We start from the raw sequence: 15,975 nt of genomic DNA on the forward strand, positions 1-15,975 counted from the left end.
AGTACTATTAATCTCTTACCAAAAAAATAAAACTATCACAGTCTGTAGACTGCAATTATTTTTACAGAGAACATTTATAAATGCTTGTTTGACTTCTCATATTTGTTTTAAAATATAGTCAACCCAGCTCATAGAGTTGTAAGAAGAGAAAGAATGTTACTATGTTAAGTAATTATAATGCACATAATATTTCCAGGCTTGCCATCTAAATTGATGTGTGACCTTGCACAGATCATTTAACCTCTCTACTACAGATGTCATCGGTAATTTGGGAGTAATATCACTAATGTTACAAAAATGTGAGGTTTCATAAGGCACTCTGAAAGACTGCAATGAGGGGATTATATACTCATCGAGTACATTATGTTTATAAGAACTAATAATAAATTGTTTCTTAACACTTTACAGACTAATTATAAGCGTAACCTCTTCTGCAGCATTAGAGCAGTTAAAACTAAGTTGAGAATTCTGTTTCTCATCTCATTGTGGTTTATGAAAAGGGTGATCATATAATTTGTTTGTCCAAATTGGGATGTTACTGACAGTGAGAGTGCATAAACCAGATAGGATGTTCAGACAAAAGGCATATATTAGGACTGGCCTGGGCAAATCAGAATGCAGAGTCACCCTATCTATACACTTACTAGTATTCATTCACTGCTTGTATGTATGTAGCATCCATCTTCTATTAAAGCTCAAGGTCCTCTCAGGGAAATTCAAAGTGTGATGGTCACCACTTCTGGCAGAGCTCCTGACAATATCAAAGCAAGTACAAGGCAACTATAGGCATTTTAATAGGGGCACAAACAGTGGAGTAATTTTACTACAGATCAAACCCTCAACCCAAACTTTGAAATGCAGCTTTTATAACTATTTACTCTCTAATTATGTATTCATCTCACCTTCATTCTCAGAAAAGTCCTTTGACCTAAAAGATGCATTCACCACATTATCTGGATACATTTGCTGTGCCCCATGTACATAAAACTGTGGTATGTTTGTGCTGTGGGTTGTACAAGTCCCTTCACATTTCAGAGCCTTGGTTACCCCATGTCAGACTCCAAAAGTTCTCTAAGCTTCCTTGGGCTATGATAAAGCTTGATTTTATATACTCTTTATGTGCAAGAATGAGAAAGCTATATATTCTGTCTTTGCTTGCAAATTTGTACTGGTTGAAGACATTTATTTTCTCACTGCTCTCCCTTCCTCCCCAACACACACAAGCATGTATACACACATACACATACATGTACACACACATAATTCATCACACAAAGGAAGAGCAACAAGGACAAAAGACACAGCATCAGGAGGTGATGTTGGGGATGTAAAGGTGCTGCATAAAAATGGAGGAAGGAAGGAGAAGGCTGGGGGTGGAGAGCAGAGCCAAGCACCTTGTAGGGAGCAGCCTGCATTATCATGCACATTCATGATTGCTAGTCATGACCATGGGTTGTGAAGGCAAGAAAAAAATAAATACCTTTTAAACTTTATTTCCATTTTACATTTTCAATCTATAAAAATAGTTTCATAATCTACAATACTAGTAGGTCAATAATTTGCAAGATCATTAAATTCTTACAATAGAAGGAAAGAAGTCAATAAGTCTCACAGAATTTTTTAGTGGCAAGTCTCAAAAGAAAATGTAATAGCATTTAATTACTAGATGCAGAAATCACTGTACTCAAATTCAAAAGATAGCTCTCACCAATATTCTCCCAGGCTAACTAATGAGCTGGAGTAATTTGAGTCATGGACTTGTTCAAGTTAGAATGATCTTATTTATGTTCCAAAGCACAGCTTTCTTATAATGATAAATCATAAGATATAGAAAATAATATAAAGTAAAATTATTTCATCAAAGAGATAAGCTTGTTTCATTACTTGTTTCCAGGATAACTCTTCGCTATTGTTTTAATAGAGCTGATAAATGCAAACTAATGAGCCTAGAACTGAAGACCCAAAAGTAGAGAACTGATTGGATGTTAAAGCATGCTAATTAGGAAGCAGCAAAATGAACACAAAGCAGAGTAAAAAGGAAAATATATAAAATACTAGAGGCCAAGTGCACAAAATATGTGCATGGGGGTGGTTCCCTCAGCCCAACCTGCACCCTCTCCAACCTAGGACCCCTTGAAGGATGTCCAACTGCCTGTTTTGGCCCGACACTGGTGGGATCGAGCCTAAATGGGCAGTCAGACATCCCTCTCCCAATCCAGGACTGCTATCTCCCAACTGCTTGCCTGCCTGCCTTCCTGATTGCCCCTAACTGCATCTGCCTGCCAGCCTGATCACCCCCTAACTACTCCCCTGCCAGCCTGATTAATGCCTAACTGTTTCTCCACCAGCCTGTTTGCCCCTAACTGCCTTCTCTTGCAGGCCTGGTCCCCTCCCCCCAAATTACTCTCCCCTGCAGGCCTGAGTTCCCTCCAACTACCCTTCCCTGCAGTCCTGGTCACCCCAAACTTCCCTCCTTTGTCATCCTGGTCAAACCTAACTGCCCTCCCCTGCTGGCCTGATCGCCCACAACTGCCCTCCCTTGCAGGCCTGGTCCCTCCCAACTGCCCTTTCCTGGTGGTCATCTTGTGGTGGCCATCTTGTGTCCACATGGGGGTAGGATCTTTGACCACATGGGGGCAGTCACTAGTGTGTTGGAGTGATGGTCAATCTGCATATTACTCTTTTATTAGATACTATAGAGGCTTGGTGCATGGGTGGGGGCCAGCTGGTTTGCCCTGAAGGGTGTCCTGGATCAGGGTGGGGGTTCCTTTAGGGTGTGGAGCAGTCTGTGGTGGTTTGCAGGCCGGCCACATTCCCCAGCGACCCAAGTGGAGGCCCTGGTACCTGAGATTTATTTATCTTATACAATTGAAACTTAGTAGCCTGGAGCAGAGCCAAGCCTTCTGCTCACTCTGTGGTGGTAGCCATTTCTGTTGGGATTTATTTATCTTCCATAATTGAGACTTTGTAGCCTAAAACAGAGGCCTGGGCTGGCCAAGGCAGGTGGAAAGCTTGGCTTCCTCCATTTCCAGGGAAACCTAAGTTCCCTCCAATTCTGTCAATGGCTTGGGTTTAATTGCATATTCGCTCCTGATTGGCTAGTAGGCATGTCTTGTAGGCATGTCTTGTGGGTGTAGCAGATGTACAGTCAATTTGCATATTGCTCTTTTATTAGATAGGATTAGGCGTGCCCTGTATAAATAGCAGAATAATATAGCAAAAGAAAAATTTTTTTGAACTGTCAGGATACAGTGGTTTTTTTAATTAATCTGGAAGCATTTACTAAGCACCTAATATGTGCTAAACACTTGTTCTAAGGGAATAAAAAGTAATAGATTTTGAATAAAGCATATAAAATATAGAATGGGGCAAACAAAGGATTAAAAACTGGCAAGATAATACCAGTAGATGATTCAGGCCTTTGTACAGTCATTTAAGGATTTGAGGGTTTATCAAGAGAAGCAGGGTGTTAGTGAATTATTTTAAGCAGTTAAGTAATCATTTTGTGCATTTGAATGTATCACTCTAGGTAGAGTCCAGGATTCATAGGGAAAGAATATAATATGAATGCCAGGAGACCAATTAGGGTGATCACAGTAATAGAGGCAAGAGATGATAATGCCCTGCACTAGTCCTCACAGATCTTGGAGATAATTATTTTTAATTTAATAAATCTTTATTGTTCAGATTATTAAAGTTATTCCTCTTTTCTCTCCCATAGCTTCCCTCCACCCAGTTCCCAACCCACCTTCTCCCCTTACCTCACCCCCCCAATGTACTCATCCATAGGTGTACAATTTTTGTGCAGTCTCTTCCTGTAGCTCCCCCCACCTCTTTCCCCCTGAGAATTATCAATCCACTCCCTTCCTATGCCCTTGATTCTATTATATTTACCAGTTGATTCTGTTAATCAGATTTTTTATTCACTTGATTTTTAGATTCACTTGTTTATAGATATGTATTTGTTGTTCATAATTTTTATTTTTACCTTTTTCTTTTTCCTCTTCTTACAGAATACCCTTCAGCATTTCATATAATACTGGTTTGATGGTAATGAACTCCTTTAGCTTTTTCTTATCTGTGAATCTCTTTATCTGACCTTCACTTATGAATAACTTTGCTGGGTAAAGTAATCTTGGTTGTAGGTTCTTGCTATTTATCACTTTGAATATTTCTTGCCACTCCTGTCTGGCCTGCATAGTTTCTGTTGAGAAATTAGCTGACAAACATATGGGTGCTCCCTTGTAGATAATTAACTGTTTTCCTCTTGCTGATTTAATATTCGCTCTTTGCCTTTTGCCCTTGGCATTTTAATTATGATGTGTCTTCGTGTGATCCTCTTTGGATTCCTTTTGTTTGCAGTTTTCTGCATTTCCTGGAATTGTAAGTCTATTTCTCTTACCAGGTGGGGGAAGTTTTCTGTCATTATTTCTTCAAATAGGTATTCAGTATCTTGCTCTCTCTCTTCTTCTGGCATCTCCATTATTCTGATGTCAGTATGCTTGAAGTTGTCCCAGAGGCTTCTTACACTATCTTCAAATTTTTGAATTATTTTTTCTTTTTGCTTTTCAGATTGGGTGTTTTTGCTTCTTTGAATTTCAAATATTTAACTTGATTCTTGCATTCCTCTAGTCTTCTGTTGGGTCTCTGTATAATATTTTTTATTTCAGTCAGTGTATGTTTAATTTCTAGTTGGTTCTTTTTCATATCTTTGAGAGTCTTGGTAAATTTATCATCCTTTTCTAGGAAATTCTTGCCAAACCTTTTAACTGTGGTTTTGAACTCTATATCTAGTCATTTGTTTTCCTCCATTTTTTTAGTTTGTAATCTGTTTCTTTGTCTCTGTGTTTTTGCTGCTTCCTTGAGTTGGTAGAGTAACTTTGTATGATAGGTGTCCTATATTGCTCAGTGGGTCATCCTCCCCACTTACCTGAGGTGAACACTCTTGGTGCACCCCTTTGTGGACTGTGTGTACAGCCTTGTTGTAGTTAAGTCTTGATTGTTGTTGGCCAGGCCAATTGGCTATGAGGATTAGCTGTGTCTACACCAGGAGAACTCCTGTGCTGGAGACAGCCCTATAGGACCAGACTTGCAAAATCACAAAAGCCTCTTTGCTCAGCTTGAATGGTATGGAATCTCAGGGCTGAGCCAACAGTCTTGCCTTCCCGTCAGCTCTGCTCTATGAGGCCCCTGGGTCTCAGTGTCCCTAGGTAATCACCACAAGCACCTCTAAGAGCAGACTGCCTTTGAGTTTTGCCCATTGCCAGACAGTCCAGTTTCTCCTTTAATGAATCTCTTGGAGAGAAATTGGATGTTGGAAAGGGAAATTAAGGAAAAATAAAGGGTCAAGAATAATTTTCAGGTTTCTTATTTGGTCAACTAGCTTCAGTATGTAGCACACATACTTAAATAAGGTACATAGAAAAAATAGTAGCCTCTTGGTAGAACAATGAGTTCAATATTAGACAGGTATCCATGACACACTAAATATGCAGGTATCCATGACACACAAAAATAGATATTTGGACATAAGAAAAAAGTTCTCAACTTAAAATGTAGATTTGGAAGTCATAAGTAGAGGGACAATAATTTAATCCATAAGACTAATTACAATTACCAAATAATGGTGTGTAGATTGAGAAGAGAAAACAGTCTGAGTCAGTATCCTGAGAAACACAAGTATTTAACAGGTAGACAGAGGAAAATATACCTGCAAAGGAACGTGAGAAGCTAGGAGAAGAACCAGGTGAGTGTCATGTTATAGAAATCCAGATAAAGGAGTGCTTCAAAAGGAGTTAATTCAGCATTTCTGTGTAGTTGGATAGATCAGTTTTCCTTCTTTTATGTCCATTACCTCTGGACAATAAGCAAATTGAATGAGATAAACTTTAAAAGTCCTCCCAGCTTTGATATCCTACTATTCCACAGGAGTTCCAAAATGCCTCTTCTTATTTTGGCTAATGATAACTTAGAAGGGCTTTCTTTCCAAGTTAAGACTTCAAAAAAGAGTTCTTAACCCTTGCCATCAATCTAATCAAAGTTTTTCCATTAAGAAGTAATGCCTACACCACAATAATACTATTAAAGTCAAATAAATTAAATACAAACAATGTATAAATTATAGTAGTAAGTTCTGAGCACTTATTAAGTGACAAGTACCACCCTGTTTTATTGTTTTGGCTTTTTATTATTTTAACTCACTCAATGTTCTAAAAAAAATTACTATGTATATTTTACAAATGTTAAAACCAAACTCTAGACAAAATTTTGCCAAAAGTTTACAGTGTTACTTTATGATAGATGTAAGATTTGAAACTAGGTCTATCTAAAAGCAGCTATTTCCATAAGGTGAGATGTCCCACAAAAAGCATCTTCTAAGTTCCTCAGTCTACCACCTCTCATATGAGAGACTATAAATACATATTCCCTTTAATCTATTGTTTGGCCACAGCCAGTAAAAATTTATAATCCAATCAAATTAATATCATTTTAATAATAGGTTCTGTTCATTTGTAAGCAAATTGTACTTTTGTGAGATCCACAGTAGTTGGTGTCCTGAAAAAGTGGGCACATTAATAGGAGAGGTATCATCTTCCAATATCTCTATGGTCAGAGGTTACTTGAATTTTGCAGAGAACACTTTACAATCAATCAAGGCTCTTGTCTCTCCCCTAATCCCTCCATAATATAGATTTCTTCCTAGATGCCTATCTAGTTGGGCTAATTTTGAACATACAGTAAAGCACCAAGGATGGGTCTGAATTAAGGAGGAACAGGGGTAAACAGGTAAATATGCTTTATAGAAGGCACCCTCACTTAGAAACAGTATGGTAGATTATGCATAAAACTCCTACCAATATTCTGTGTAATGCATACAAATGTGTGTATGTGTCTGTCTGTATATTGGCATAGAAAATGTATTGGAGGGATAGAAGTGACTTTTATTTCTTATTTTATACATTTCCAAAAATAGTGAATTTTTTGCAATTTTATGTATCTTGTGTTTTTAATATTTTTAATTAAAAACACTTTCAAAACAATAGCAACACTACCAAAAGGATCACCTTTAGCCAGTTCAACATTCTGTTCCTCCAATACCATTTTTATTGGGCCATCAACCTGCTGAATGCCTCAAATGAAACTTCTATCTCAATTTCTTTTTTTCTTTTTTTGTAGCAGACATCTCTGGGGATATCAACCTCTCTACTCTGCACATTGTCCTTCCACATGGGAGAGGGATAATCTTTTTTATTTTCACTACTAGAGGCTCGGTGCATGAAATTTGTGCATGGGGGGGTGTCCCTTAGTCTGGCCTGCACCTTCTCACAAACCAGAACCCCTTGGGAGATATCCAGCAGTTGGACATCCTTCTTGCAATCTGGGACTGCTGGCTCCTAAGCACTTGCCTGCCTGCCTACCTCATCACCCCTAACCACTTGCCTGCCAGCCTGGTCGCCCCTAACCACCTTTACCTTGGTCCCTGCCACCACAGCTTCATCCAGGTAGATGTACAGAATAATGTCCAGAAGGTAGTTTGTCTTCTAATATGCTCAGTCTAATTAGCATATCATTCTTTCATTATTATAGATATGATTCTGTCCACTTCCACCTCATACCATAGCAATTAATTAAAGGTAAACACATGACCCAGAGGATATAAATAAATTCTCTCTCCTGAGTATTTTAAATTGACATTCAGAAATATCCATCCCTACTGAGTACTTGAACTGAGGATATGCTAACCTAGAAACTGTAGGTTGACTATCTTTGCAGGAAGATGAAGAAAAAGTAAATCTGCAAAGACACATGAAACAAGCCCAAAGACAGAATTTCAAAAGAGCCCATGAGACATGAGAAGATGGCTCAAAGAGAGAAAACAGAGCTAGTTCAGGGGAAGTTACCTTGATTCCTAATAGCAAGTTCTTTTTTGGTTCTCTATCCTTCATAGGAGCCAGCATTCATCCTTGACTTTGGTTCCTTGTAATAATGTTCCTTATTTTTGCTTATACTAGTTTGATTTGGCTTCTGTCACTTTTAGTCTGAAACTCATTGCCTAAGATAATGAATTAAAACTTTGCTGCCTGGCCTACACTGAAACAGCATCAATGTGACTAAAAATGAAGGCTAACATACAAAGGATATCTCGAAGGCAGAACTGAAAGTGTTGATCTCAGATTTGTCATATCCTCACCAATCAACATTCCTTTCACAATGTATCTATTTATCTTGCTTTTTTAACAGTGGCTTTTGGCTATTTCACCCTTTGGCTTATTGAGGTGAACCATTAAGTTTGTGGACTATTTTCTACATATAAGTCCTTATCCTTCAATGAGTTGTTCAATGAAAGCTTAAACATGCCTATTGGTATTTTTGTTCTAACAAAGCTGGTAACTCTATTTAATGGCCATTTCAGAATATCTTAGAGGAGACAGGAAAAAAAAAACTCCTCCCTTAATCACCAATAAAACCCATTAAATCACAATAGCAAAAAAATTTAAAAGAAAACAAAAAGAAACTTCACTCACATCTATTGCATAGGTCAATGCTTAACTTCATGTATGGCCTTCATCATTAAAAATGAGTCCTGACCAGTGATTATGGTGGCTATCTGATAAGTGCTGCCCAAAATGAGGTGTCTGCCTATGTGTGAAGTATAACCTGTTTAGCCCTTTATAAACAGAATAATAATGTTCTTAAATATAAATACTAGAGGAAGTATTTCCTTCCAATTTTTACATTCATTTTAAACTCTGCTTTGTGATAACTGGCCTTGAGAATATATATTGTGTCATGAAGCTGATTTTGTGTCTGTAGTTATATCTCTCTTCTATGTAAAACAATAAAATTAAATAAAGTGAAAAAAAAAAAAACACTTCACAACTTTTCTTAAAAAATTGAGCAATAAAGCAATAAAGTTTACTACATCCCAATATCAAAATTCACTTTGGACTTCCTACCCTTCAAATCCTTTTCATCCCTATGTGCTTATACTGAATATAGAAAACACTAATCAGACCTTAGCTCTTGGGTCACAGGGACAATGAAATTTTTCCCTCAAGCCAAACATAATACAATCTGACCTGTATTGGCTGATTAGTCTATTTGCCTCTTCATATGCTAGAAATAATGGTGGCAGGCAATTTAAACACTTGAAGTGACCCATTGAAATTAGCAATGGGGGGAAATGAGCTATTTCTTCTTCCTTCTACTTCTCCAGAAGCCTTCAAGTGGGGCACAAAGGATAAAACTAAGTAAATTCAAGGTAGCAAGAGGAAACAGAAGAGACAAGGCAATATCTGCAGGAAGATTTCTCATTCATGTCAGTCTATCAGATGTGTTCGAAGCAAGAATCTGAATTTATAATTCACTTCATCTTTCTATCTTCTGCATTTATTATTCTAGGCATAATATTTAAAATAATCTTTGCCTTCTGTTGAGTTTCTCTATCTAGTGTCTCTCCCTCTGCTCCGGTCGATCTTGTTTTCTATTCCTATGTTTAACCTTCTCAAATGTAATTTTATTTACATTTATCCCCTCTTAAGTAAACTACAAGAGATTCTTTTCACCCATTGTATCAAATTGAAATTACTTCCTCTACTTCATTTTCCTATGCCCTTATCACACCCCCACCTCATCACAACTCTTTTCACTTTGTCTTTTATAATTTCACAATCAGCCTTTCCCTTAGAATTGAACAGTTGCTCTGCTTATAGTAGAAACTAGAGGCCCAAATGCTCAAAATTTGTGCATGGAGGGAGGGATCCCTCAGCCTGACCTGCAACCTCTCGAAATCTGGGACCCTTCATTCCTAACTGCCTGACTGCTCATTCCTTACCACTCACTTTCCACTCTACTGCTTGGCTCACCACTCCAGAGTGCTGCTGCAGAAGCTGGAGAGTCACTGAGGCTGCACTCATCAGCCATGAGCCTGGCTTCTGGCTGAGCAATGTTCCTGTTGTAGGAGAGCACTGACCAACAGGGGGCAACTCTTGTATTCAGCATCTGTCCTTTGGTGGTCAGTGCATGTCATAGTGACTGGTCATTCTGATCATTCGGTTGTTCTGCCTTAACAGTGGCTTGGTATATATATATATACATACTAGAGGCCCGGTGCACAAAATTTGTGCACTGCGGAGGGTGTTCCTCAGCCCAGCCTGCACCCTCTCCAATATGGGACATCCCTTTCACAATCCAGGACCACTGGCTCCTAACTGCTCCTCTGCCGGCCTGATTGCCCCCAACTACCCTCTCCTGCTGGCCTTTTCACCCCCAAGGCTTTTATTAGTATAGATATGACCCTGCACAGAAAATTTTACTAACCCTTCTTTACAATAGGAGCTTGATGACTGAATCATTAGGACCAGACACCAAGATTTCCTTTCTTTAAATAGTGGAGGAAATAATTATCTTGTCTTTAAGATGCCCAGATATTAAAATGAGATAATAACTTAGAAAAGTATAAAAGCACCATATAAAGACTGAAAAGATAATGAAGTGGTTAAATGAAAAACACTATTTTTATTCTCCTTTTCTATAGCTTTTATTTAAACTTTGAAATTTATTAAAAAATTTCACTCCAATTTTTATTTCTTTACATTCAATATTATTTTCTATTGGTTTCAGGTTTTATATTAGTTACTGAATAGTAGTTAGACAATCATATACTTTACAAAGTGACCCCAATATTTCCAGTACCCACCAGGCACCATACCATCATTACAACACATTGGCTATATTCCCTATTTAAGTTACAATGGGTTTACAGGTTCCTTCCAGTCTTTCTTTTGCATTGCTCGTCCTTCCTTTTCTTTCTCACTTCATCTATCATTTTCTTTACATAGTACCTCAATTGGCCCTCAAAGCTCAGTGAAGGCACTGGGACACACTTCATCCAGTTTACAGATCAAGAAGCTGAGGCCAATTCCAGTTGGCTGTGGAACATGACTCAGCACACAGGAAGCCCTCAGAGCCATGCTCTTTGCCTTTCTTAATGGGCAGCTGCCCAGCAAACAGAACAAACCTTCCGAGCCTCTTTCTCAAGCACCTCTTCATTGCAGATGCTCCACATTCTTTCCTCTCCCCAGTCCGGTCCCCTGCCCCCATCCTTTACTGCGCCCCCCCCCCCCCTTCTCTGGAGCAGGTGAAAGGCTTTACACTCACTGCTTAGGCATGCTCAAGACAGGAGCAGGAGACACTGCCTCTCTCTGAATCACATCTGTCAGTCCAGTACCCTGCAGTTCAGCACCTCTCCACTGAGGTGGCTCTGCCCCTCAATCCCCCTCCCCTCATGCCTCAGGGGTAAGGGTTCTTGCCCCTCTGCCCAGGAGTCCTTCCATGCACCTTGATTTCTGGCTGGGCCCACCCAGATCTTGGGGCCATTGCAGAACCTCTGTCTCTCTACAGGTGAGGCAGATCCTTGCCCTCAGTCTCACCGAGGCTGTGAATCTGTGGCCAGAGGCCTCGACTAGGTCTTAGCAACCCCGTGCCTGCGATGTTCCCCAGAACCCCACAGGAATGGCTAGGCAGGCCGCTGCCCTACTGGGGCCTGCGATGAACTCCTCTGGAGGCATCTGGTGCTTCCCAGCTCGCCTCTCAGGCCAATGGACTGGTACCTGGTGGATGGCCTCTGGCACTGCCCGCATGGTGTCCTCTGCCACCAATTGGCCTGTACCTCCCAAAATAGGCCATGGCGCTGCCTGCCCTGCTTGCTTATGAAAATTAACTGCCATCTTTGGTGGGTTAATTTGCATACTCACTGTGATTGGCTGTGGGCATAGTGAAGGTACTGTCAATTTACATATTTGTCTATTATAAGGTAAGACACTAGAGGCCAGTGCAAGAAATGCATGCACAGAGTGGGGTGTCCCTCAACCCAGCCTACACCCTCTCCAGTCTGGGACCCCTCAAGGGAGGTCTGACTGCCCGTTTAGGCCCAATCCCACTGGGCAGTAGGACATCCCTCTCACAATCCAGGAGTGCTGCCTCCCAACTGTGCACTTGCCTGCTTCCTGATTGCCCTTAACCACTTCTGCCTGCTAGCCTGATTACCCCCTAACCATTCCCCTGCCAGCCTGATTGATGCCTAACTGCTCCTCTTCCAGACTATTTACCCCTAACTGTCCTCCCCTGCAGGCCTGGTCCCTCCCAGCTGTCCTCTCCTGCTGGCCATCTTGTGGTGGCCATCTTGTTTCCACATGGGGGATAGGATCTTTGACTACATGGGGGCAGCCTTCTTGTGTGTTGGAGTGATGGTCAATCTGCATATTACTCTTTTATTAAATAGGATAGAGGTGTGGTACATGAGTTGGGGCCTGCTAGTTTGGCCTGAAGAAGGTCCCAGATCAGGGTGGGGGTTCCCTTGGAGTGTAGGATGACCTGGTTGAGGGGTCTGTGGTGGTTTGCAGGCCAGCTGCACACCCCGGCAACTCAAGCAGAGGTGCTGGTATTTGGGATTTATTTATCTTCTATAATTGAAACTTTGTAGCCTGGAGCAGAGCCAAGTCTTCTGCTCGCTCTGTGGTGGCAGCTATTTCTTTCGGGATTTATGTATCTTCCATAATTGAAACTTTGTAGCCTGGAGTGGAGACCTAGGCCAGTCAGGGCTGCAGAAGCTTGGCTTCCTTCATCACCAGGGGCAACCTAGACTCCTGCTCTTTCCAGCTCTGTGGCTGATGCCATTTGTGTTTGGATTTATTTATCTTCTATCATTGAAACTTTGTAGCCTTGAGTGGAGGCCTGTGAAGGCAAGGGCAGGGAGAAAGCTTGGCTTCCTCTGTTGCTGGGGAAACCCAAGCCTCCCTCCTGCTCTCTGTGGCCACAGCCATCTTGGTTGAGTTTATTTGCATATTTTCTCTTCATTGGCTGGTGGGCGTGGCTGGTGGATGTAGAAGAGGTATGGTCAATTTGCATATTACTATTTCATTAGATAGGGTATAGATAGTACAGTTGTGTATGATAAGACCATATATGAGGCATTTCCATTACTTTTTAATTTGCTGTTTTTAAAGTAGAGGTTGACTGGAAGGAATATATAAGGACAAGGAACATCAAAGAAGGAAAGGCACCAAAGACAAACTGATCCATCTGAACCCAGATTCCAGACTACCTATTGCTATGAGCAGATTTTCTCCTATTCCTCACATTGTTTTTATGTCTATTAAGCAAAAAAGATAGTGTACCTTAAATGCCCACTCTATATCTTGCCCTCTCAGATATGTCATCTCATTGAAGCCTAATGGCCCTGACTTACAGGTCAGGGAACTAAGACTCAGAAAGGTGATAAAAACCAAGTGAACTAAGATTTACATCTCCAATGTAATTGTCTCCCTTCCAACAGTGCATATGGCAGTCCTTCCATGAATCCAAAATCAGAAAACAAATAAACTGAGAAATTCTTATCATTAGCAAGTTGGATTCCAAAAATATGCTTACAAGGAAAATCAAAATATAATAATTACTTTTAAATATAAAATGCAAGTAAATTTTTATTAAATGTAATTATATAAAATCTAGAATGTAATTCATTCATAAAAATCAAACTTAAAGGGCTATTAAAGGTTATTTGGCTTCTCTCTTCCACAGAAATTTCTACTTCCTGGCAGTATTATTCAAGTGTAGCATCAATAACAAATTGAACCTATCAGCTCCTCACTCTAGATTTTCTTCTGTCGATGCTGCTTAAGGAAGCATTACCTTCTCCACATCAAACTACTGGTGCATATCGAATTTAAAATAAGCTAAAAGCAGTGGGACTGCTGCTTAGTCTCACTCTCTACAATATGTCCTTTTATATATAGCTGAGTTTCTTTTCTGGATGAGGGTTTAGGAATCTCAGTGGAGTATATTATGCTTATCTCTGCTTAAAATGAGTCTAATTGGATTCAGTCTGTCAAGAGACTAGCCAGGAATGATAGCCAGCTTTCTGACTTTGGTAACTGCACAATTCAATTCATAGAGACAGGAAATTCAGGAATTACAGCATATTTGGGATAAAAGAATTGAGTTTATTTTGGATATGTTGAGCTTAAGCTCTCTGTACAAATCCAATTGGAGATGTCTGGGTTTCAGATATAGCTCCAACTAGCTAGTTGGTAGAAATTTAAGCAACTGACATAGTGAAATCAACCAGAGGCTCAAATGATTAGGAATACCATCATTCCAGGGTATAATTTTGGTATATGAGACTATAAAGGTTGCAAGGAGCAGTCAGAGGTAGGAACATTTCTGTAGAATTATGGAGTAAGAGTATTTCAAGAAGTAATCAAAGAGTAATAAATTGTGTCAAATGCCACAAAAATATGTCTGAAAAGAGAACTGAAACACTGTGGTCTGGCAGTATATGCTTATATATAATTTCCATGATCTCCTTCATCAAGAAAATAAATTAAATGAATTTTTGGTAACGTCGTGGCAGAGTCAAAGGATCATTGCTTTTTCTGTAAGAGCTTACAAACTGCCCCTTCTAAGACCCCTTCTCAATTCATGTACATCTTTGAACACATGTCCACTGGCCTGTAAAGATTCCATTTTCTTTTCCTATTGACTTTTGGCATGACAATTCCCTGTTCTAATATCTTAGTATGTTGCCCCATTCTCAATAATCTACAGACTTGTTGAACAATATTATCTATAACATCAAGCAGGACTCTGATATGTGAAGTTTCTGGATCAGAGGCTGTACATTTATTTAAAAGATAGAAATATGCTTATTTTTTCCCTGAATATCTTGAACTTCTTTGCTTCCTTCCTCATTTTCATAAAATTTTCATAAAAGATTATTCTTTTTCACAAAGTGATATAAGCAAAGGAGTTTGACTTTCATAAAACCAAATGCCTAATGGTAATTTAATGAATTTGTCAGTTGAATAATGCCACCGGGTTTCAAAATTCTAAAAGTAAAGTATATTCAAGTTAATTCCTCATAGCCTTCAAAGAACTGTTGATACCCACATTTTATTATCTATAACAAGGATGCACAACTTATTCCCTTCAAATTATATTGAAACTATACTGCATTATATATTGAGATGGCAGATTTTTATGATCATACTTAATGGAATTAAATCTTTCAGCATTCTCATAAATTACAAAATGGGTGACATTGCCTATGCCTGCGTAGCCGGAACTAGAACTATGAAACATTTTAATTATAGATATAAGTAATAGTGAAGTTATAGAAATATCTTAATCATATAATAAGAAATATAAGAGCAGATTGCACATTTATCTAGCCTTAAAAATTATACTTTAAAGCAAATTTACATATTAATACAGAATTCACAGATGTGACTAAGAAGAATAGCTTTCTTGCCAGTTCCTTCGGTTTCTTAGCAAGATACTCTATGTCACTTCTGAGAACAAACTCCATACTTCATACCCATCTGCATATACCAGAATAACTCTCCCTCTCATAACAAAAATGTCTTTCATTTCAGGGGCCTGAAGTCATATTTCTATTTTTTAATTTTGGCCATTAGGAATTAAAATCCCCAAGATCCTTTCCTCCTGCTTGGCCAATATCTACTCATCACTTAACTCCCGCTCCCCTCCCTTTTCCTCCTCTCTTTCTCCTCTCTTACTATGGTTTTCTGGGAAAATCACCACAAAGAGATCCAGCTGGATTATTTACCCTTCAGCCATGCAACTCTTCTCAAAGGCACAGATCTTTTGAAAGTTGATGGGAACAACTTTCTCAAAAGCAATTCAGGAATTAATCTTCAACCAAACAACCATGTTAAATAATTTAGAAGTATAGTGTGTGTGTGTGTGTGTGTGTGTGTGTGTGTGTGTGTGTGTGTGTGTATGTATGTTTCAAAAAAATTGTATGGAAAATGTAGGACATAATATCTATATATCACTATATTGAAAACTCCAGAGATCCCTCTGCTCTCCAGGCAGATGGAGATTCCACTTTATCAAAGGTTTTGTCTGTTGGCTTTTTTAAATGAGGCTGGTACTGCTGACTTTTGGAGAGTA

The sequence above is a fragment of the Pipistrellus kuhlii genome, unplaced genomic scaffold, assembly GCF_014108245.1.
Source record: "Pipistrellus kuhlii isolate mPipKuh1 unplaced genomic scaffold, mPipKuh1.p scaffold_m20_p_129, whole genome shotgun sequence".
Classification (NCBI taxonomy): domain Eukaryota; kingdom Metazoa; phylum Chordata; class Mammalia; order Chiroptera; family Vespertilionidae; genus Pipistrellus; species Pipistrellus kuhlii.